Source organism: Heteronotia binoei, chromosome 1 (genome assembly GCF_032191835.1).
Source record: "Heteronotia binoei isolate CCM8104 ecotype False Entrance Well chromosome 1, APGP_CSIRO_Hbin_v1, whole genome shotgun sequence".
Lineage (NCBI taxonomy): Eukaryota > Metazoa > Chordata > Lepidosauria > Squamata > Gekkonidae > Heteronotia > Heteronotia binoei.
In genome coordinates, this window is record NC_083223.1 from 54,780,256 (window position 1) to 54,804,730 (window position 24,475).

The window sequence follows — 24,475 nt, forward strand, 5'->3', positions numbered from 1 at the left end:
TTGCTACAAGGTCACATTTAAAAGCAACAGAGACTAAGATCCATGTGGCTAGAAAGTTAAGTCCTTGTGGTGCAGGAAAATCCAAATGGCTCCTGGTGGGACAGACTCCCCAAGGAAGACTATATGTTCTCTGGACATGATAGAGAATCTCTCTTCACTTTCTCTGGCATCCTGTCATCAAGCCATGATGGACTCAGATTTTACCTAGGAACTCCATCTTGTGTTTGTGGTAAGGAAAAAGCAGAGAAGATCCTACTATGAGAACTAAGGTGATGCTGAACTTTAAGTTCTACAACTTCAGGTAAAAATAGCCTGTCCTATTTAAACATCACTAGGAAGTACCTAGTATAGGGTAGTTGTTTTCATCTTTTTGTTGTTCTCATGCTTTGTCTGAAATACTTGAGCAGAACAAGTGTTAATATTTTTATTTGTTTTAAATGCTCAGTGTTTGACTCCAGGAAAAACACCACTTCCATAAGCTCTTGCTATTTGAAGTTTGGTAAAGGGGAGAAGCAGCTCAGAAGCTTGCCACTCACAGAGCATGACAGCTCAAAACTGTAAAGTTCTGAAAGATTGCCTTCCTACTAGCTTGTGGAGCAAAATTGGAAGGCAACTAGGCAGAGCCTTTAAATAGCAACATACTTACATAGTGCTACAGGTATGACTCCATTTGGCAGGCAATACTCTCAAGAGTCAGAGTGGCAGCAGGTGGGAGAGGTGGCAGCTGCAAGTGGAGATTTAGGATTAGTAATGGGCATGAACCAAAATTAATCACAAACCAGGCCCGGTTTATGGTTTGTGAACCTCAGATTATGCCATCCCCCTCATGAACCTCCCAGTACCCCCCAAGTTGCTTTGGGTGGTTTGTGTCAGCAGACATGCCGGAACTGGGGCTTAGAGAATGCATATAAAGAAACCATGGTCTCTTTAAAAGCCTTCTCCAAGCCATGACATGCTGATGCAGCTCACAAAAGCCACTGAAAAGGATCTCTTTAAACAGCTTTTGCCAGCTGTACTAGCACTCCCACCGCAGTACAACACACAAGTGAATTCAGAAGGCACAAGTGGGACTTTTGCAGGTTGTGCCACATCACAAACCTTGAACAAATTAGTTAAACAGAAAGGTCCTGGAGGATCATGGTTTTTGGAGTCTCATGAACCATGAACCCTCAAACCTCCAGTTTCTCAGTTTGAGCCCATCCTTGCTTACAATGGTCATGGGCTTTCCCAGTCTCTTGGAAGGCAAACCAGAAGGAACAGGAGGGGCTTGGGAGTCCATTCCTTCACGATCATTTTGTAAATTTTCAATTCAGATTTGTACATATCATCTCATGTTGTCTGTCATATTATTTATCCACTAAAGTGACTGGGCTTTATATGATTTAGCAGTGGATTACAATTATTACTCTGTATTTTCCCAATTTTAAAATATTTAATTCCCCTGCCACATAAACTCAGGCTGTTTTGCACAGAATCTTATGAAATAAGGCATAAACAGAACCCATGTTGAATAATTAACAACCACTTCACTTTTCATCCGTCTGGCATGTGTTGCTTTATTAAGTTCAGGTAGCCAAGGGATATCAAATGTACGTAACAGGAATATTTCCTGACATTTCCTTTCTATGGTACCAAATAATCCCTCAAATCTAAAAAAAAATACAGTACAACCAACCGCTTAAAAACTCATGAATAACATTTCATGTACCTAGTCTCACCCTATATAAAGTTTACTTCATATGAGACCTCTTATGCAATTTCAACAAATGCAGACCTGCAAGAAGAAATGTGTGTGATCTTCACAGACAATGGTATATGACATGACACATATAGCTGCTGCCTTCTCTCCCATTGGCCTAGCTTTTAGTAAGCTCCTTGAGCTGCACCCCTTGAGGTCACAGATGGGAATAATAACAAGACTGAATGTAATGTCACAGGAAAAGCAAGTTCCCTGTATATAGAAAATGAGAGGTCAGGAAGACATATTCACCACCTTAGTGATGCTAGGAGCCTAGTATGCTGTGCTCCCTTGTACTCTATGCCCTAGAGTTTGGGATATTGGCACAAATTTGAAGTAGTATTTGTGACCCAGAATAGGGTAGGCAATTCAAAGTATGGGTGACTGGTGCACAGATATGCCTGCACCTAGGCTTGGGCACCAGCCTCCATTTCTTTTGTTTGGCCTTCATAAAGAAGAAAGAGAAAAGGACATGCTAAGCAAACTGTGCTGAAGGACAGGAGGATGTTTTCAGGTTCTGCTTCAGGGCTCTCAAGAACTAGCATGGTCACAAACAATGGGGAACTTCCAACATTTCCCTTAAGCATTAGGTAGTGTCTGGGAAGGAGGTGTCTGAATAGCACAGATGACTGACTATGCAAAGGCTTGGAGCCAGGTCTAGACAGCCTGATTTTAGGGATACCTGAATAAAGGAGGCCCAAACAATTGGCATCCCATTAAAGTATTGCCTGCATGGTATTGGGAGTTGAATTAGGTATGTTGCCATACCTACTACAGATCCTTTCTGCATCCACTAAAATTGTATCCCATTAATTATCCAAGAAACTGTGTTGGCTCTCTTTTTATCCATGTCTGCCTGCAAAGGGAAATGCTAAGCAAATTGTGCTGAAGGAAGTTGTCTTCCCTCCCCAGTTCATCTTCAGGAAGATTGTGCTGCTAGGAAAAGAAAGATATGTTCTGTCAGTTCTGTCTGCTATGTATACTGAGAAGCCTTGGAGTAAGACTTCTCTTGTTTGAAGGTCTCTGGTCATGAGCCCCCCCCCCCCCCCCCATGACAAAGAAGAGATCTGACTTCCATGAAACCAAACCTAACTCCAATTCTACTTGTTCTCCACAGTGGGTTTATGTTGGGTATACAGAAAAGTTCTTTCTAAATAAAATGTATGTTAAGCAAGAGGGACATACTAATAGTACTGCCTGGATTGGATTTTGACATAAATATTTATTACAGTTTAATCTTCTCCACCGAGGACATCAGTCATAAAACCAGAGAGGAAGAAAAGCCAAAGTGACAGCAGACAGATGAATGCTAACACATTTGAACTTTCAAATAGTGGTAGGCAGCTTTGATATTAACATAGCCCTTTCCTTTGTCATGTTCAGTTTATTGAACAGTAATTTTCACTGACTAGACATATTACAACATCATCAGCCAACATCCTTCAGGGGGTGAAAGTAAAGATGGTTTTCTTTTTAAAAAAATATTCACAAGCTGATCTTAAGGAGACAAAAATAGTTTCCCTTCAATGTTCTTTGCTAATTTTGATCGGGGGCGGGGGGTGAGGGGAATGTAAATGCCTTGAAATCATTCTCTGAGCTTTCACCACTGCGACCTGGACATTATGGGTAACTACTGTACTTCACCCTTTGCTCAGTGACAGACAACATATGACCTTTCAAAAGCACTGAGCATTGTTTGAAGACTCTGTCATCCAATCCACTATAAACATACCCCTTAAAATAAAAGTGTTGTACCACCCACAGAACTCATTATTCATATTTCCATTATGTGGCCATTGTTCCCTTCCCCCGTAGTTGGCTCCCTTTCCATCCTTTGTGAAAGGGCCCTGTCTTTGGTCACCACTCACTTCACCTCTTCTGGCATGGGCACAGAGAACAGGGTTTCAGAACACGATCTTTCCTGGTAGATTGGACTGTCGGGAAAGAGGCAGTTCTTCAAGCACCCTGGCAAAGATTTAAGGCCTTAAAGGTATCAATAGAGCTCTGAATTGTGCCTGGCAAAAGAAGGGCAGGCCGTGTAGTCACTCAGCATGGGGTGATATAGTCTCTGTAATGCACCACCAATAGTAGGCTGGCTACCAGATTCTGGACCAGCTGAAATTTCTGCACTCTTTTCAAAGGCAACTTGTAAGAGTCAGCACTTATAGAGCTTAAGGATTTCCTTAACTGTGGTGAAGTTGCAAGTTTCTACATGATAGTGACAGCTTATTTTGAGCAAAAGTACTGGGCAGACTTGGCCAGTTTATATAGCCGTTCTTATCTGGTTGCTGGAGAGCACCCGGAAGACAGAGATTCGGGCTTCCATGACTTCAAACTGGAATACCAAGGAATGCCTCAGTAAGAATGGACTCTCTTAAGCCTCCAGATGGGAAAGTCAGGTCATAGGATTACCCCAGAAGGGGAAGCCAGCAAGCAGTTAATGTTTTGGAGATTCATCCTTTACCTGGCACAAGTATACTGTTATTCTCGTCTGTGCCACTGTTGTGATTTAAGAGTGATTTCTGCTCCACATACACTCTTCATTATCTGAAATACTGAATAAAGGCAAAGGTAGCTTCTAATCTGCTGTGCCAAAAGTACTGCTGAAGCTCTGCTTATATCCTCAAAGTGAACTCAGAAGTTAAAAGGCTTCAATAAAGGATCAGGACCCAGTAAGACCCTAGGGGTCCCAGGTGTCTGTGGGTTCAGTGCATGAGAACAGGAGTAGGTCCGGCCCCTTCCCAGCCAAGCCGGCTCACCGGTGTTCAGGCTGGGGGCCGTCTTTGCCCCCTCGGAAGGAGGGAGCGACAGAGCGGTAGGCCCGATATACGCCCCGGCCCCGCCCAGGACGTTACAGTTCTCCTGGCTCTCTGAGGGAGAGCCACGTGTAGGAGAGTGTTAAGGTCGGGTCGGCTGGGCCTTGGAGCGGCGAGGGACGGTGCCGGTCGGCTGTGCGGAGGACGTGTAGCAGCGGCGTGGCGCTGGCGGCGGGTGCAGCGCAAGCGGCTGGTCAAGCACGAGCGCGTTTCGGTCTTCCCCTTGGTCCTGGGGGCTGGTGAAGTGGGCGGCCCGAGAGTGGTCGGGGGAGCAGGCGGCGGCCATTTTTTCGGGTGCTCGGCTTGGATTTAGGCGGCAAAGGAGGCGGGAAGTACGCAGCGGCTGCTGGGTGCGGCCCGAGTTCCACTACAGCCGTTTTTGTGGGGCTTGACTTTTGGGTGCCAAGGAGGCTGGGACGTGCGCGGCGGTGCACACGGCAGCCATTTGGTGGGGCTGTGAAGGGAGGCAGGACGTGCGCAGCGGCGCATGCGGCGGCTATTTTGTGACACAAAAGGAGGCTAGACACATTCAGCAGCCCTCAGGGCACGAGTCACGGCGCACGCGGCGGCCATTTTAGATTGCCCCCTCAGGCCCAAGGCAGCGCATAAGGCCAGTTGAGGAGTTTAAAGCATACTGCTCGGTGTGGAGAGTGAGGTGTTGGGACTGGGGCATTCTCATCCTATTCTCATTGACTGGGCTGGTTGGCATATTAGGGGCTGTTTGGGGCCTAGCCTGGTTTCCCACGCCCCCTTTCTTCCTTGGGCGGATTATAGTGACATTGCGAGCCCCCCCCCCCAGTTGCTATTATTAGTGCTCAGGATGGCGCATAAGAAGGGGCAAGGCAAGTCCAAAGGAAAGCAGCCCGCTCGCCCATCCCGGGGGCGGGGCCAGCAAACGAATCCTGTTGAGCAGCCGGGGCAAGGGGAGCTGGTCCGACTTGCCATCATGAACCAATTGGAGGCCCTGGCGCAGGAAAGGGTGGCTATGGGCGCTCACATATGGGAGGGGCGTCGACGCGCCTCCAGGCGGACGGCGCGGCTGACTTTTGAGTCAGAAGTGCTGGCCCGCTTATCTGCATTACAGGGCGGGCCATCTGGGCCTGAACAACGGCCAGAACCAGACCAGGAGGAGGATCCAGAGGAAGGTCCATTGGGAGAGCTGATGAGTGGCGGCGCATCCGGAGGTGGTGTGCGGCAAACCCCTGGAGGCTCCCTACTCAGCCGGTTCAGGGGTGGCCGTGGGGCCCTATACAGATGCCCCCCCGCCAGTAACAGGAGGGGCGGCTTGGGGCATTGGGCAGTTCGGGACGCCTGAGCAGCGGGGTCCCGGGCTGCCATGGGCTTGGGGCCTTCAGGGAGTAGCCCCCCTGGGAGGTGTAGGTTTCCCAATTGTTGACCAGCAGGCGGGCTCGGTGGGGACACCTGCGGTCCCTGCTGCCCCGCCCACCCCTGGCATTCTGCCTTGGGGCGGGCAGCAATATGCTCAAGTTCAGGGGCATGGCCTGGCGTTCAGGGTGGCGGGTGGTTCTATCCACCAAACCCTTATGCCAGTATTCCTTTTCACGTCCTTCCTTATGGCGACACTTCGTTGCCTTTGGGGGATCATTTAGCGGCTGTTACACGTGAAAAAATCCTCCGTGGGGAGTATATCGACGTGTTCAGCCTCCTTTTCAGGGAGCTCGAAAAGAAGAGTAAGGACGAGCTCGATGAGAAGGAGAAAGAGAAATTAAAACGCAGAAAGGTGGATAGGACATGGGCAAAATGGTTGCCCAGATTTTTGATTTATGCTGGTGTCATTGCTGGAGCACAGCCGGCTCACGCGACCGCGCTGTTCCAGTACATAGACATTGTTTACCGGGCATATACGGACTTCGTCGGTGCAGCTTGGCTGCAATACGACGAGGCCTTCCGCATGAGGGCCGCTGTTAACCCAGGGATGTCATGGGACCAGATCAACCAGCAGCTGTGGCTGCAGTTGATGTCCCCGGCGAAGCCAAATGCCGGAGACAGGTCTGATAGCGGGCATTTGGTACAAAAGCAGCAACAACAACAGTTCTCTACAGGGGACCACGTTACTGCGGGCCAGCCGGTTCAAACCCGGCTGTTGTGCTGGGAATTCTCAACGAAGGGTGTGTGCCCCAGGAAACCCTGTAAGTTTAGACACGAGTGCCCACTTTGTAGTGGGGCTCACGCACTCTCTGCCTGTAGTAGGTCGAAGCCCAGGGCCAGGGGTAAGCGCCCCGGGGGCGGCGGTGGCGGACAGCAGCCACCTGGTAAAGGGGACCAGCCCCATTCGTCTGACAGTACTCAATAGGTTATTGAGAACGTACCCACGCGAGGCGGATGGTCAGTATCTTCGGGATGGGTTTACTTACGGGTTTCGGATGCCTTATCAGGGGCCAAGGGCCCCCTTTTTGGCTCCTAACCTCCATTCGGTGGTTGGTCTCGAGCACATTGTGCGGGCCAAAATAGCTAAGGAGTGCCTAGAGGGCAGGGTCCTAGGACCTTTTGATATGCCGCCTGTGCCCATGTTAAGGGTATCTCCTTTGGGCGTGGTGCCTAAGAAGGCACCTGGTGAATATCTCCTTATTCACCACCTGTCTTACCCCAGGGGGGCGTCAGTGAACGACGCCATCCCTGAGGAGTTATGTTCAGTGTGATATACCTCCTTTGACCAGGCGGTCAAAGTAGTGCAAGGCTGCGGGGTTGGGGCTGAGATGGCAAAGTGCGACATAAAGTCAGCATTTCGCCTCTTGCCTGTCCACCCTGAGGATTTTGAGCTCCTGGGTTTTTCTTTTGAAGGAAAATTCTACATGGATCGTGCCCTGCCGATGGGTTGTTCGGTATCCTGTTCCACGTTCGAGCGTTTTAGTTCCTTTGTGGAATGGGCGCTTAGGGACAGGACGGGGCTTAGCGACACGGCGCATTATCTGGACGACTACCTTTTTGTCGGTCCAGCGGGGTCAGGGCAATGCGCCAGGTTGTTGCACTCCTTTCAGGAGTTAGCCATCGAACTCGGGATGCCCTTGGCACACGAGAAGACCGAGGGGCCCAGTACGGTGCTTACATTTTTAGGCATCGAGCTTGACACCCATCAGCAGGAGGGTCTGTACGCATGCGCTAAGGAAGCTGGCTGTTTGCTCGTCCTCCCCTTCGGATTGGAATTTTAAATAGCTCAAAAGAATGTAAATAGCCTTTTGGCAAGACTATTTGAAGAAGGAGCTTACTTTCAAAGGTCTGAAGAACATAAGAATTCCTTTCTGGGGTCCCAGAGGGTAAGATAACAACTTTTACTATCAAATTAACAAGGCAACGCCCAGGTTAATTATTCAGTGGTCACGCGTAACTCCAGAAAAAAACAACATGGCTAAGACAATTAAAGAATTATCAGAGCAAATTACTGCTTTCCAGGCTTTAATAATGTCGTCCCAGGACCAGATAAGATCTGAAATTAAATCAGTCAGAGAAGCAGTTTCAGAGTTGACTGCGGAGCTCAAGGACACACGGAACATCGCTATTTTGGCTAATGAGCTTGCCTTATCTAACAAACAGAAAATACTCCAGCTGAACTCGCAGCTTACAGAGCTCTCTGACCGTAACAGAAGAGCGAATTTGATCCTGGGTGGAATTTCAGAGGAAATAAATAATAAACTGCTGGAAGGAACTCTTATAGACTGGATGGGCGAGCAAGGAGTTACTCTGCAATCTCAGGATATTGAGAGAGCTCATAGACTGCAAAGGAGACAAGATGGTGGTGCCCCAAGGGAAGTCATAATTAAATTTTCAAGGGAAAAGACTCAGCAGATAGTTTTCAAGACTTTGAAAAAAAAGAAAGACCTTTCTTTTAGAGGAAGGAAAGTTTGGGTGAGAGAAGACTTCTGCCAGGAAACCATCAGAAAGAGAAGGCTAATGAGACCCTTTGGGCAAAAATTATATGACAATAAGATTAAATTCTCTTGGGGGTACCCCTCCTCAATAATTATTTTCAAAGACGAAAAAAGGCTGGTGGCCCGCAACCCTAAGGAAGCAAGAGATCTCCTCACTCGCCTGGGCATCGCCACAGACGACCTGAGAGACCCGAGAGAGGAAGAAGAAGAAGAAACAGTGGATCTCGATGTGGACCCGGGAGAAGGAAGCTCAAGTAGACAAGAGAAAAGGCCAAGAACGGACTACTAAAGGGAAATATAAAACATTTTGAGCTAAATTTAGCTAGAAGCTAGAAGGGGAGGGCGGGGTGCGTACCCCCTGGAAGGTGGAAGACAGGATGATTGTCTAATCCAGAAAGTTGTCTGTGCCACAGGGGAAGGGAATGGGGGGTGGGTTTTTAGTAAGAAGTATAGTAAAATACTCTCAGCCAATAGGGCCCAAGTTTGTTACAAATAAAGAGAATGGATAGATCTTTAAGAGTCCTTTCACTGAATGTGAATGGTCTAACATCAAGTCTTAAGAGATTCAGAGTAATTAAAATGGCTAAAGAACAAAGAGTTTTCCTGTTGTGCCTACAGGAAACTCACAAAAAAATAAATGATAGAAAACCATTGATAAAAGATTTGAGGTGGCAGGTTTTAGCAGAAGCAAGAGGGTCTTCCAAAGCTAGAGGTGTGGCTACATTGATTCGTAAGGATATTAAGGTGGAGAACATTGAAAAATTAGTAGATAAGGAAGGTAGATACCTGTTAGTTAAGTTTAAGCTGGAAGCCATAAAAATCACTATAGTAAATGTTTATGCACCAAATAAAAGACAAAGGAAATTCTTAAACTTGGTTTTTAAGAAGATACAACAGTTTTCAGAGGGCGAACTAATTGTAGTGGGCGATTTAAATACGGACATAACCAAGAACAATAGTATTAAGCTAAGAGATTGGGGCTTGAAGGACGCTCATGAGTTTACCGACACGAGACCCAGCCTGACACACATTTCTTGTAGACATAAAACAGCATCCCGCTTAGATTATATAATTTTGGAAAAAAATAATAATATGGTGGTTAAAGAGATCAAGACCCATCCAATTTTGATTTCTGACCATGCCCCTCTAAGTATAGAATTAGAACTAAATCTTCCTTCGACAAACAGACCTTGGAGGTATAACAACCTGGTAATGGCAAAAGAAGAGGATAGGGAATACTTAATGACACAGTTAAAATTATATTTTAAGGAAAATAGAGGAACTGTGCCAACTAATATATTATGGGACGCTGCTAAAGCGGTAATAAGGGGCCATTTGGTTAGGAAAGAAAAAGACATAAAAAGAATGGTATAAAAAGGGCAAACAAAACTTAATGAATTGGAGGAGTTACAAAATGAAATAATGGGAACGTGTAATCCTAGTTTACAGATTAGAATTAAAGAGATTCAAAAACAGTTGGAGGCCCTAGATATGGCAACAATGTGGAAAAAGGAAATAATGGTTAGGAACGACTTCCAGAGGAATAGCATTAACACAGCAAAAAGGTTAGCTAATTATTTGAAAGTTAAAAAGGCAAAACAATCAATTAGAAGTATTAAAATTAATAATAATACAACTCAAAACTCTAAGGAAATCACTAAGGCATTTGAAGACTTCTATAAAAAATTATATATGAAAAAGAATATAACGGAGGTGTGGGACGCACCTAAGCTAATCATAGAGGAGGAAGCAAAAGCCTCACTGGGAGCTGAGATTACACTCCAAGAGATAAAGGAAGTAATAAAAGCGCTCAAAAAAGGTAAATCACCAGGGCTGGATGGCTTTACTTCTGACTTTTATAAAGAAATGGTAGAAATTATAGCACCCGAATTGCAGGTAGTCTTTAACAAAGTCTTGGAAGGAAAGAAAGCCCCGGACTCATGGAAGGAAACAGAAATAATTTTGATATTAAAGCCCCAGAAAGACCCGGAAGAAGTAGGTTCGTATAGGCCCATTAGTTTACTAAATCAAGATTATAAGATCTTTGCTAAGGTTTTAGCAAATAGACTTAAGAGAGTTATCCCGTCAATCATAAAAGGGGACCAATACGGTTTTATTGAGGGTAGATCTATTGCCCATCCCATTAGAAATATTTTAAATGTACTGCACCATGGCCAAAAGAAAAAAATAGCTTTGTTAAAGTTGGATGTTTATAAAGCCTTTGATACTCTCTCACATGAATTCTTGTGGCAATATTAAAGAAGATAGGTTTAGAGGAACGGTTCTTACACGCTATACAGGAAATATACAACGGAGGTAAGGCAAAACTTAGGTCGTTTTCGCACTTAGCGTTTGCTCCCCTTATTCCACGGCGCAATTATGTCCGGCTCATTTTCCTCGTTTTCGCACATGGACTCATTTGCGGAGTCGCTTTCCATGAAGCCCCGGCTCAAATCGTTTTCCCACTGGCATCGACTTGAGTTCGATGCCCTGTCAATCATTTTTTTTTAAGCGCAAGTCTGGTTGCGTAAGGACGTAATAACGTAACATCGAGCAGTCACAGCTGTTCCTTCCCCTTCTTTTCGTGGACAAACCGCATCACGTGTGCTGCTTCTGCTTATGGATTGGCTGCAGCTGTAGTATCCTCCACAGCCCTTTATGTATTAACAGAAGCATTCACAGTGGAGAATCCTAGCACTAGATTCCCCCCCCAAATTCTGAAGTTGCGAAATATCGCAATAACGAAGAGAGAGAAATCGAGGGGTTTGTGTGTGTGTGTGTGTGTGGCAGCTTCTTCCTTTCCCAGCCTCGCTCCCTCCCGGGTGGCGAAGCTGGGATTTCCTCCGCGCTCTTCCCCCTCCCCGGCTGGCGCTTGCAACGGGGACCTGACTGATTCCTGCCGCCAGAGCTCCCCCCCCGCCCCATTCTCTCCTTCCCCTTCTGTGGCGCGTGTGAAGAACGAGCTCGCGTCTATTTTCTAACCGAGCGGAATGTAGCCAGGGAGAAGAATGCAGGACTCCAACTTCCCATTTTATACATGGCGATTTTGTGCAGGTCCAGAAATCCTGGTGGCACAGCTGAGGGAGGCATTGCCTTTTTAAAACACACACACATGAACGCTTTGGCCCGTGCCGGCACTAGATTCCCCCCCCCCAACAATGTATAATGTAGTTGCAAGATAACGCAACAGCGAAATAACGCAACTAAAGTCAATAATAATAATAAAAAATTCTAACGAAACCAATTGAAGTGGCAATTGAGGCTATTCCAGGAGGGTTTTTTTTTTCCTATTTGTTAATTTCGAAATATCGCTATTACGCAAGAAATATGAAGTTTAAAAAAAAATGGCCGTGCGGGCACTTTTGGGAAGCGCCGCGAACGGCTGATGATTGGTCAAGGGGGTGGATGGGGTGGGAGGACGGAAAGGGAGAGGGTGACGCCCACAAAGCAGTCGATCCGGCGTGGATGGATTTCCCACAGCAAACTCCGAGGAGTGGATCCGGTGTGGATCCGGAGGTTTTCAAAAACTCCGGAAGCATGTTGAAAAACATACTCCGGCGTGAAACCCCTGAAGCGCTGGAGCAAACCGCAGCGCCGGAGCAACAGGTGCGAAAACCAGGAAAAGATCCGGAGGTAAATGGGGTGCTACGCCGGAATAAACGCTAGTGCGAAAACGCTCTTAGAGTCAACACTGACCACTCACAAGCGTTTCCAATTCAAGGGGGGGTAAGACAAGGCTGTCCACTATCCCCGCTCATATTTATAATAGCTATAGAACAACTAGCAGAGCGAATTAGGAATGCGGGGAGAATAGAGGGGTATAAGTCAGGTAATGAAGAAATGAAAATTAATTTATTTGCGGATGATATCATAGTAATTATGTCTAATCCAAAAGATGGAGTTAAAGAGATTAAGATAATTTTAGATGATTTTGAAAAGTGTTCAGGGCTTGGAGTGAATATGGCAAAATCAGAAATTCTATACCTTAATGTTAATAGAGAGGAAAAACAGGAAATAAATAGGATTACGAATATAGGAATGGGAGCCAAGAGACTTAAATACCTAGGGATAGTCCTGCAAAAAAAAAAAATATATATATATATATATATTTATATATATATATATATATATATATATGGACAAAATGACACCCATCACCCTACTATATATATATGGACAAAATGACACCCATCAGCAGGCTTCCCAACTGCCGGAGAATAAGGTTGCTGACCTTAAGGTCCGGTTAGCCACCCTGAGGGGGCAGCGGAAGGTTTCGCTGTTGGAATTACAGCAGGTAGTGGGTCACCTTAACTTTGCATGCAAAGTGGGGGGTTTCCGGTTGATGGCGGAGTGAGGCAGAGCTCCTTTCCCGTCTCTCGGGAGGGAACTCTGTTGGAGGGGTATTTGAGGGGGCTTCCCGGCCGGGAAGTACCTCTTAAGGAGACGTCTGGGGACGCTACGAAGCCTGGGGGGCTTTCTGGACGTGGGAGTGGAGCGGAGGCTCCACACCCAGTGCCAGTTTTCCTCTTGGCCGATACCCCCTTCAACACCTCGGTGCCTAGCTGGGCCGCCAGAGCAAGGGATCGGAGGGGAAGCGCAACTCCCTAAAGAGAATTCCCTGAGCGTGCTTTTCTAGAAGGGGTCCTGGCACCTTAAAAATCAGCTAAGCTCGGCAGCGGCGAGTGAGAGAGAACGGCGTGTGAGAACGGAGAACGGAGCGTGCGGGTGTGCTGGTGAGCGGCGCAGTGGTGGCGCGGCTTGTCTGTGTTGGTGGAGGACGATGGCGGTTGACGAGGCATGGCGGCGGCTTGGTGAGTGACTGAGAGCGGAGGAGGTCGTGACTGAGAAGGACGCAATCGGGAAGCTGGAGGCTTGACTTGGGGGGTCAGTGAGAAGGTTTTGCAAGACGTATGAAGTTTGGCAGTTGGGAATTATTGAAGTCTTGCGGAGAGAGAGAGATTCGAGGACGGAGACAGATGAGTGGTAGCGGGAGATGGTCGGCAATGGCGGATACACTGGAGGTTCTCCTCCAGGAAGAGGAGAGGAGGAGGTGAGCCGCGGCAGCGAGAACTTATTTTTAAGAAACCAACCCCCCCCCCTCTTGCCTTTCTATCACTTTAACTTCTGTTTCTATAGTTGCAACAACTTTTTAAGTTTTTATTGTTCTTCGGGAGAGGAACGGTTCTGTTTGTCTTGACTATTTGAGAGATATGGGAAGCTGAATACTGGGAGATTTAAAGAGTGAAGTTGCGGTTTTTAGCAGCATTTGCTGCGGCCGCTCTCCACTGAAGTTTTGGGGCTGGCGCTGACAAGTGCCTGGAACAGGAACAGAGACGTATAACTGGCACTAAATTCTTTTGGTGAACAAGAAGCAAGAAGTCTTTAGAACTTTGGAACGTGGGAAGATAGACAATAGACATTAGACAGTTCTGTTTGTCTTGATCATTGGAGAGATACGGGAAGCTGAATATTGGGAGATTTAAAGGGTGAAGCAGCGGTTTTTAGCAGCATTTGCTGCGGCCGCTCTCCACTGACGTTTTGGGGCTGGCGCTGATAAGTGCCTGGAACAGGAACAGAGACGTATAATTGGCACTTAATTCTTTTGGTGAACAAGAAGCAAGAAGTCTTTAGAACTTTGGAACGTGGGAAGATAGATAATAAACATTAGACAATAGACATTAAGAAGCAAGAAGAAGGAAGAAAGAAGAAGGAGGAAGAAAGAGACTGTGTAATGTTTTAGTACTTATCACCCTATTTCCAAATTGATTGATCTGTGATTTTTCCCTCTTGCTTTGTCCAGCTACTTTTCCCCTCCTATCACTGATTAATTATAACAACCTATTGATTTAGACTTATACAAGTGTGTTTTCTAGCATAACTGCCTTAAATCAACTGAAGTTGAAATCTTTTGTGCATTGGCCTATTTTAAGAGTATTTTAGAATACATTGACAGCTGAGATTGTGAAGGGTGCGTGCTTTATATTTAAGTAATAACGGGGCTTAATAATCTATAATTAACTGACTTATTGATCTGACCCATTGAACTATTGATTTATTGTTTAAACTGAGACTGAATTGCTGGGTTTTTGATTTTCTCATTATATGATTTTTTGCTTTTTGAACTTCTACTTTATGAACTGTGGTTTTCATCCTTAAATGAATTTATAGGGATCTTGAAGGTTTGATTGATTGATAACAAAGCAAGAGGTATTGATAAGAACGTTTATTAATTGAATATATTGTTTTGATAACTTAGTGCATAGACAAAACAAGTTCATCCTACATAATTGGATAACAGCTAGATACCATTATAGATATCATGACGGAGACAAAGATTAAAAAATATGGCCAAGGTACGCCCCCGGCGGGGGGAAGTAAGGCGGCTCCAGTGACTGTCAACCAAGATTCCTTGGAAAAACTTCAGAGTATTGTTACAGCTGGCTTCAAGCAGAATCAAGAGGCCTTAGATGGGTTGAAAACGGATTTGATGGGCCAGATTAAGAAAACAAACGAACAGTTAGCAGAGTTCCAAAAGCAACTGTTGGCCAACACACAACAAGTTCATGATTTGACGGCCAAAGTGGAGAGACTAGAAGATCGAGAGAAACTAACAACTAATATAGCCACGGAAAACCAAACAAGCTTGATGGAGCTAGAAGAACGTGTGATGAGACTGGAAATGGAGAAAGCCGCAACTATTCTTCGTTTTCAAAATTTACCAGAAGAGAAAGAGGAAAATATAATTAGTAAAATTTTGGACATCTTAATAGTTGATGATGAAGACTTGCTAGAAGAAGGTCAAAGAGATATCCTTTGGGCCAAAAGAGTTTCTTCGAATTATACAAGAAAATTTAATCTCCTTCGGGAAGTACAAGTAAAGTTTGTTCGCTCCGAAACCACTGAAAGGATTTTGAGAAAAGCAAGAGAATGTGAATTGAATTGGAAGGGAACAAAGATCAAGGTTCTAAAAGAAACACCGTGGAGTGTGCGACAGCGGAGATTCAAATTTAAGAAGTTGTCTACTTGGTTAGTGAAGCATGCAATTCAGTTCAGATGGCTTATTCCACAAGGCCTGTTTTTTACCTTCCAATCCAAGAGATATAATATCACTACAGAGGAAAAGATGGAAGAATTTTGTGATGAGTTCTTGAAACGGAATAGATCTGAGTCAGGAGAAGACCAGGAAGCAGAAGAAGGTGCCAAGAGGCTTACTGATGATGAAACGACCAGAAAGAAAACCGGGAAAGTTAAAACTAGGCTTCAGAGCAAGAAAGACTTAGCCAAGATACCAGATAGTATTGAACCAGCAAAATGAGTTCTAAGTCTGGAATTAAAATACTTTCCCTGAACGTTAACGGTTTGAATGAACCGGGAAAGAGGAAGAGAACCTTTCAGCAGCTGAAAAAATCTGATGCACAAATTATTTGTTTGCAAGAAACTCATATCAAGAAGGACAATGCAAAGTATTTAGAAAACAAGAAACTTGGCACCTTATACTGTTCATGTGATCCTACAAAAAAAAAGGGGGGAGTAGCCATATTTGTATCTCAGCATATAAAGTCGAATTGCTTGTATTCGGATGAACAAGGAAGAATTATTATAGTAGAGGTGGAGATTAACGGTACCAAAACAATTCTTGGCAATATCTATGCCCCTAACGAAAACCAAGAAAAATTTTATCAAGCACTGTACCTCAAATTTAGAGAATTTGACTCTGACAGGTATTGCATTGTTGGAGATTACAATGCAATATTCGATACTAAAATGGATAAAAAATTTGATGATCCTCTAAAAAAGAAAAAGAACCGGAACTTATTACCTAACTCTTTCATGAAAATGGCAGATGAATTAAATTTAGTCGATGCTTGAAGAACGAAAAATCCAAATACTAAAGACTTTACGTTCTATTCACATGCACATAAATCTTGGTCCAGAATAGATATGTGTTGGGTATCACTGAATCTTATATTGTCCATCAATCAAGTCGACATCTTACCTCAATCCTACGCTGATCATAGTCCAATTCTGCTAATCCTCCAGGAAAAATTAAGAAATCCCCGCTGGTCTCTAAACTTGCAAATTTAAAAAAAAACTCAATTTCTGGAAGCAGCTAAAAAAGAGGTTAAGGAATTCTTTGCCCTCAACTTGGAGAAAGATACAAGGATGCCAGTCATATGGGATGCATTTAAGGCCTTTTTTAGAGGAGTTGCTATCAGATACTCAGCGAAAAGGAAGAAAGAACAAAGGAAATCATACAATGAGCTTATAACCAAATTGGAGTCTTATGAGAAACAACAGAAAACTTTGAATTTAAGGGAGACGAAGGCCAAAATCACTTTTATTCAACATCAGATAAACCTTCTTTTGGCAGATGAAATTGAGAGAAAATTAAAATGGGCAAAGCAAAATCATTTTGAAAATGCAAATAAAGTGAGTAGATGGCTGGCTTACAGATTGAAGAAGGAAAAGGAGAAAAAGATTATAAAAATGCTGAAAAATGATGCTAAGGAGGAGGTTTTTTCAGAATTCTCAAATGAAAGATATTATTCAAAATTTTTATCGGAATCTTTACAAAGAGCAAAAGATAATAGACCAAAAACAAGAAGACTATCTGGAGGAAGTTAAAATGAAGCAATTAACACGGGAACAACAAGCAACTTTGGAGAATCCTATTTCAATTCAGGAAATTGTTGATGTGATTAAAATTCAAAAAAGTAATAAGACTCCAGGCCCAGATGGGCTTCCGGTTGAGTTTTCTAGAGCTTTTGAAGATATATTATTGATGCCTTTCAAAAAAGTGATCGAGAGTATCCAAAATACAGGGGAGATCCCAGACTCCTGGAAAGAAGCTCTAATTACCCTGATTCATAAAGAAGGTACTGATCCATCAGAAATCAGAAACTACAGGCCAATCTCTCTCCTTAATAGTGACTACAAGATTTTCGCCACAATTTTAGCAAATAGGTTAAAGAAAGTAATTGGTGGCTTAATCCATGAAGACCAAACGGGCTTTGTTCCGGGTCGCCTTATGAGCCAGAATGTGAGGCTGCTATTAAATACGATTGAATATTACAGAGACCATCCTGACAAACAATTTGCGGGTATCATGGTGGACGCCGAAAAAGCATTTGATAATGTGAACTGGAACTTTATGGGAGCGACATTGGCCGCGGCTGGCTGTGGTGAAAAGTTTTGTAAAATGGTTGCAGCAATCTACTCGAAGCAAGCAGCGAAAGTTAATTTCAATGGAGTGATGTCTGACCCAATAGAAATAGAACAAGGCACCAGACAGGGGTGCCCCCTATCGCCCCTGCTCTTTATTTTGACGTTGGAACCTTTAATCAAGAAAATTAGAGAAGATCCCAAAATTCAAGGAGCCAGAATAAATAATGAAGAATTCAAGACCTTGGCGTTTGCAGACAACTTAGTATTTATTTTGGAACAACCGATTTCTTCGATAGCTCTTCTAAAACAAAGATTAAGAGAATTCGGAGAAGTTTCCGGATTTAAATTGAACGTCTCTAAGACAAAAATCTTAGCGAAAAACATGGATAAAGCCCAAATTGAACTTCTTGAACAACTTTCAGGATTTAAGTATGAAAGAAAAATAAAATACCTTGGAATTTATTTAACAAACGATTTAAAGAGTCTGTACAGAGACAATTATGAAAAAATACTGAAAGAGATCCGCAATGATTTAATCAGATGGAAAGACCTCCAAATATCACTCTTAGGCAGAATTGCTACAATTAAAATGAACATTCTTCCCAGAATCTTATTCTTTTTTCAAACAATCCCAATTATTTTACCCAAGTTATTTTTCCAGCAACTTAACTGCATGACCAAGACGTTTATCTGGCAGGGTAAGAAAGCCAGAATAAAATTGAAAGTTTTACAGGACAGTAAATTAAGAGGCGGTCTGGCTCTTCCAGAATGGAACCTATACTATAAGGCCTGCTGTATTGCGTGGTTAAGAGATTGGTGTATGTTGAGTAACAAGAGACTATTGGCCACGGGAGGTGCTGGTCTGGGGGAAGGCTGGCATAATTATATGTGGTATCATACTCCTAACAGATCCGGCCGTTTTCTTAGACATGAAATAAGAAGATCCCTATACAGGACCTGGCTGGAAATTAAAGTGCATTATTCTTATACTCCAAAGTGGATATCTCCAATAGAAGCTTTGACCCACCCTAATTTGTATAATTGGGACAATCAACAAAACTATGGCTATTTGTTGGACGACCAGAACGCCCTGATCGAGGAAGAACTTTCCAAGCTGAGTTGGTGGGTACAATGTCAGCTTAAATCAAGATTTCAAAAGGATAAAGAAAAAGGATTTTCAAATAAACCAATTGAATTGGACCTTATTTTAGAGGCCAAGCAGAAGATTATCTCCAAGGTTTATGATTGGCTGCTCCAAATTAAGATGCAAGATGAGACTGTAAAAGAATCATGGATTCGCTGGTTGAAAGAGTTTGGATTTAACATGGACTTGGTTGAGTGGGAAAAACTATGGAAACAGAATTTGAAATTAATAAAACCAGCAGATTTTAAAGAAAACCTGTATAAAATGGTATACAGATGGTACCTCACTTCAGATAGACTGGCTAGAATATATCCCACATATTCAAACAAATGTTGGAAGTGTCGAGAAATTAAAGGATCCTTGTTTCATATTTGGTGGCAATGTGAAGATGCCAGAAAATACTGGGCCCAAGTCAATATTTGGGCACAAAAAATCTTGAAAATAAAAATTAGTCATGTACCAGAACTATACCTCTTGAATATTTGTAGACAAAACTTTCCTACGACAAAACTAAAACTATTACTATACATAGTTACTGCTGCCAGAATACTTTATGCTAAGTATTGGAAGACCAATAAAATCCCCAACAGAGAGGAATTCATTACCAAACTGTTAGATGCTGCAGAATCTGATTTAATGTCCATAAGATTAAGAGATGGCAATGTGCAAAAATGCCAGGAGGAATGGGATCCCATATATAAGTGGGTAAAAAGTAAAGGTGTTGATTTGGAGTAACAGAAGTTTATTGATCCTCTCCATTCCTTAGTGTGAATGAGTTTGTAGCTGTAGTGGTTTTTCTTTTCAATTGTATTGTTGTGTATTCCCTATTGTGTTCTATTGTGTTCTATTGTGTTCTATTGTGTTTTATTATCTTTTCGCTTATTGTTGTTTTGGATGTATTTGTTTCTTTTTATTATTTGTTTGTTTGCTTGCTTGCTTAATAAAAAACTATATCCTCCTAAACTTTGCATGCAAAGTGGTGGCGCCAGGCAGGGCATTCTTGAGGCGTCTTTGTGACGCTATGAGTCAGTTGCGGCTCCCTCATCATCGGGTCCGAGTTACCGCGGGAATGCGGGCAGACCTGGAGGTTTTTGGAGTCTTTTAATGGCGTTTCCTTTTGGAGGGAGGATCTGAAGATCGAAGCCGAGCTGCAGATCTCTTCAGATGCATCTGGAGCTAGCGGGTTCGGGGTATATTTTCGGGGGCACTGGTGCGCAGAGCAATGGCCTGCGGAATGGTTGGCCAGTGGACTCTGTAGGGATCTGACATTTTTAGAGTTTTTCCCTATTTTAGTGGCCGTTTGGCTTTGGGGGGAGCAGCTTGCCAACCATTCGGTGCTTTTTTGGTGTGATAACATGGCTGTAGTACATGTTATCAACTCCTTGTCCTCCAAGTCGGTGTTGGTAATGAACTTGGTCAGGTCATTCACACTGCGTTGCCTTTGGTTGAATATTTTATTCCTGGCAAGGCACGTACCGGGAGTTTGCAACAGGGTGGCGGACGCTCTATCTCGCCAACAGATGGAGCGTTTCTGGCAACTGGCCCCAGAAGCGGACCCGCAGCCAGCGAAAATGCCCTCGGACCTCTGGCATCTTGGGAAGCAGAAGCCGGTAGGGCCATTCAGCTGGCTTTAGCTCCTAGTACTAGAAGTGCGTATGACAGAGCGGTTGCTCAATTCCATGAGTTTAGGAGGGCTGCTGCACTGCAGGATTGTTGGCCGATCCCGACGGCTCACATCATGCAGTTCAGTGTGCACCAGAAAGGGAGAGGCCTGGGGCTGAAGACCATCAGGGGCCAGCTGGCAGCATTGGCCTTTGTTAGTAAAGCCCACGGGTGTCCAGAGAATACGGGTGACTTCAGGGTCAGGAAGATGCTGGAGGGTTGGGCCAGGGAGCGCGGCCAGCGGGTGGACGCCAGGCAACCCATATCCCCATCTGTTCTCAAGGGGTTGTTTGGGGGTTGGCCGAGCGTATGCTCTTCCCCTTTTGAGGCTGCACTGTTTCATGCAGCCTTGCTGTTGGCCTTTTTCGGCGCTTTCCGGGTGAGCGAGCTGGTAGTACAGTCCAAAGCTGATACTTCTGGGAGGGCGCTCCAGTCCGGGGACGTCAAAATTGATCAGAGTCAGATTGTTTTGACAATTCGGCGGTCCAAGACTGATCAACGGCAGAGGGGATCCATCATCACAATCGGCCTGTGCTCTTTGCCGGAACTGTGTCCGGTCAAGGCTGTTCGACATTATGTTCGGCTTCGGGGCGAAGTTGGGGGCCCCTTCGTTAGGCACGATGACGGATCCCCTCTCACCAAATATCAGTTTTGGGTGGTGACAAGCAGGGCCCTGGCTCGGCTGGGTTTGAAGGGCGTCAAGTTTGGGACGCACTCATTCCGGATTGGAACGGCCTCCACAGCTGCTACGATGGGTTACACGCCTTCCGCCATCCGGCACATTGGCCGGTGGCGGTCGGCAGCGTACAAAACCTATGTGCGCCCGCTGCTCACCTAAGGGGTCGGTGGCGGGTGGCCGTTTGTTGCCTTATATTATTATCTGTTGCTGACAGTTGTTTGTTTTTTCAGGTGCTGGGGCTCGTGGTGAGAGGTGTCGTATTCTCATCTGTGGGCACAGCATGGTTTTCTGGGCTGCCCATTACGCCAGACGGTCTCCAGTGGGCACCCAGCTCGGCCTCAGTGCTTGGGCAGCTGTGGAGTGGCTGGGTCGTCGGGGGCTGCGTTGGCCTGGGATGATGCCCCTGCTGTTCAGGGAAAGGAGGGCACCTCCTCCACACATTTTAGTCGTTCATTTGGGAGGGAATGACTTGCGGCTTCTGCGGGGGAAGGCTCTCTCGCAGCAGGTGCTGGCGGATCTCCGTGAAATCAAGCGGAGATGGCCGGGGTGATCCTGGTGTGGTCAGCAATTCTGCCAAGCAGGGTGTGGAGGTGTACCCTTTCACCGGGTGGTATTGAGCGCGCTAGGCGCAAGGCCAATAGGGCCCTTCAGAAAGCCATGGAGGATGGCTTAGGAATTTTTCTCCCGCATCCAGCCATATGGGTGGAGCAGGCAGACCTGTATCGGCCGGATGGAGTTCACCTTTCTGAGTTGGGCAACCGGGCCTTTTTAGATGAGATACGGCAGGGTTTGCGGTCGGCTCTGGGCCGTCCGTTGGGGCGCTAATGTCTAAGCAGAGGCTTGGCATTGGCGGTGGCTGGAGGAGGTTTGGCCACAGGATTTTTCAGGGGAGCACCTATGGCCTAGCACCGTTGGTGCAGTGGTCTGTATGAACCATAGATGGGCTACACGGCTCAGTGCGGGGAATGCAGATCACAGGGAGCCTCACCTGGGCGGATCTTTCCATGGGGGATTGATGCTAGCCCAGGTGGAGAATGGCTGGGGGCCTGGCCGCTCAGCTACAACCTGAATACAGCGGGCTTGTGCTGGGGGCAGGGTGGCTCGCCCTTTGGACAAGGCGGGGTCCGGGGATGACCCCAGGGCTTGTCTGGTTTAGGTCTCATCCCTGCCAGTTTACAGGTTAATTAATCGTTTAATGAAGCGGCCCGGTTTTAAAACCCAACACTTGTGTCTGTCTCTTCATTCCGACTGGGGGGGCAAGGTCCTGCCCCTTCCCAGCCAAGCTGGCTCGCCGGCATTCAGGCTGGGGGCCGTCTTTGCCCCCTCGGAAGGAGGGAGCGACAGAGCGATAGGCCCGATATACGGGTCCTGAGCTGGGCGTGGCGTCGAGGCTATATAAGCCCCGGCCCCGCCCAGGACGTCACAGTTCTCCTGGCTCTCTGCCTGCCCACCCTCCCTTTGGTAGTACAGGCGTCAGCCGGTTGACTTATTAGGGGCCAGGTAGGAATTTTTTCACCTTCACATAATTGGCCCATGTGGAGGTGTTTTTTGCCTACCTTGTACTGCCTATTAGTGTCAGGTTTAGTTATTGGTGTTTAATATGGTAGCAGGCTGGAGGAGGTTTGGCCACAGGGTTTTTCAGGGGAGCACCTATGGCCTAGCACCGTTGGTGCGGTGGTCTGTATGAACCGTAGATGGGCTACACGGCTCAGTGTGGGGAATGCAGATCACAGGGAGCCTCACCTGGGCGGATCTTTCCATGGGGGATTGATGCTAGCCCAGGTGGAGAATGGCTGGGGGCCTGGCCGGTCAGCTACAACCCGAATACAGCGGGCTTGTGCTGGGGGCAGGGTGGCTCGCCCTTTGGACAAGGCGGGGTCCGGGGATGACCCCAGGGCTTGTCTGGTTTAGGTCTCATCCCTGCCAGTTTACAGGTTAATTAATCGTTTAATAAAGCAGCGCGGTTTTAAAACCCAACACTTGTGTCTGTCTCTTCATTCCGACTGGGGGGGCAAAGGGTCATCCTTGGTCCAGACATGGTGGCAGCGGTTTCCAATTGAGAACACATTTGCAGCACTAGCAGCACTTGGTGACAAGACCTTTGCCTGGGAAAGCACAATTATGCAAGTGTTTGTTTTCTTGGCTGGAAAAGATGAGCCAGAATAAGGAGCTGTTTGCTCCTATAGCTGATTCATGGTTTGGAGCTGACATGATGGATGAGCTGGGTGCCTCAGGAAGTCCTACAGTGTTTACTGAGAGGCCCTATAGCCCATATTCACCTTCACTGAATCTTTTGAGAGCTGCTAATGGACGCTTTGTGGATCATAATGAAGCTGCCTACATAGGTTCATTTTGCAGCAGCTGGGAAGCTTGGTGGTCAGACAATGATCCATGATGGCAGTATCAGACACAAACCGGAGGCTTGTTGAAGTGTTCTCCTTTAACGGTTAACAGAATTACAATGGACTCGTGTACCTCACATGGAAGTAATCTAATACATGTGATCAAAGCATGGATCATCAAGATCACAGTTTCTGAGGATCAGCTGTAGTTGGAGGCTCAACTAAAGCTATTTGCCACAGAGGAGATTTCCGCTTCCAACCTTAAGAACATAAGAACATAAGAGAAGCCATGTTGGATCAGGCCAACAGCCCATCCAGTCCAACACTCTGTGTCACACAGTGGCAGAAATTTTTATATATACACACACACTGTGGCTAATAGCCACTGATGGACCTGTGCTCCATATTTTTATCTAAACCCTTCTTGAAGGTGGCTATACTTGTGGCCGCCACCACCTCCTGTGGCAGTGAATTCCACATGTTAATCACCCTTTGGGTGAAGAAGTACTCCTTTTATCCGTTTTAACCTGTCTGCTCAGCAATTTCATCGAATGCCCACGAGTTCTTGTATTGTGAGAAAGGGAGAAAAGTACTTCTTTCTCTACTTTCTCCATCCCATGCATTATCTTGTAAACCTCTATCATGTCACCCCGCAGTCGACGTTTCTCCAAGCTAAAGAGTCCCAAGCGTTTCAACCTTTCTTCATAGGGAAAGTGCTCCAGCCCTTTAATCATTCTAGTTGCCCTTCTCTGGACTTTCTCCAATGCTATAATATCCTTTTTGAGGTGTGGCGACCAGAACTGCACACAGTACTCCAAATGAGTACCTTAGGCCAGGATCCAGCACCACCCCCAAGTTACTAGGTTCCATGCCAAAGCATCACTGGATCCCTCTAATGACATCATCACACAAATAATCTCAGAATGATGGGGACAGGATGATGGGCAACACTGAGCCCCCATGTACTCTTACACTCCCTCACCACAAAATGAGCCTGAACCTATTTCTTCTTTTTCTGTTGTTCTTTCAAAAAAAAAAGAGT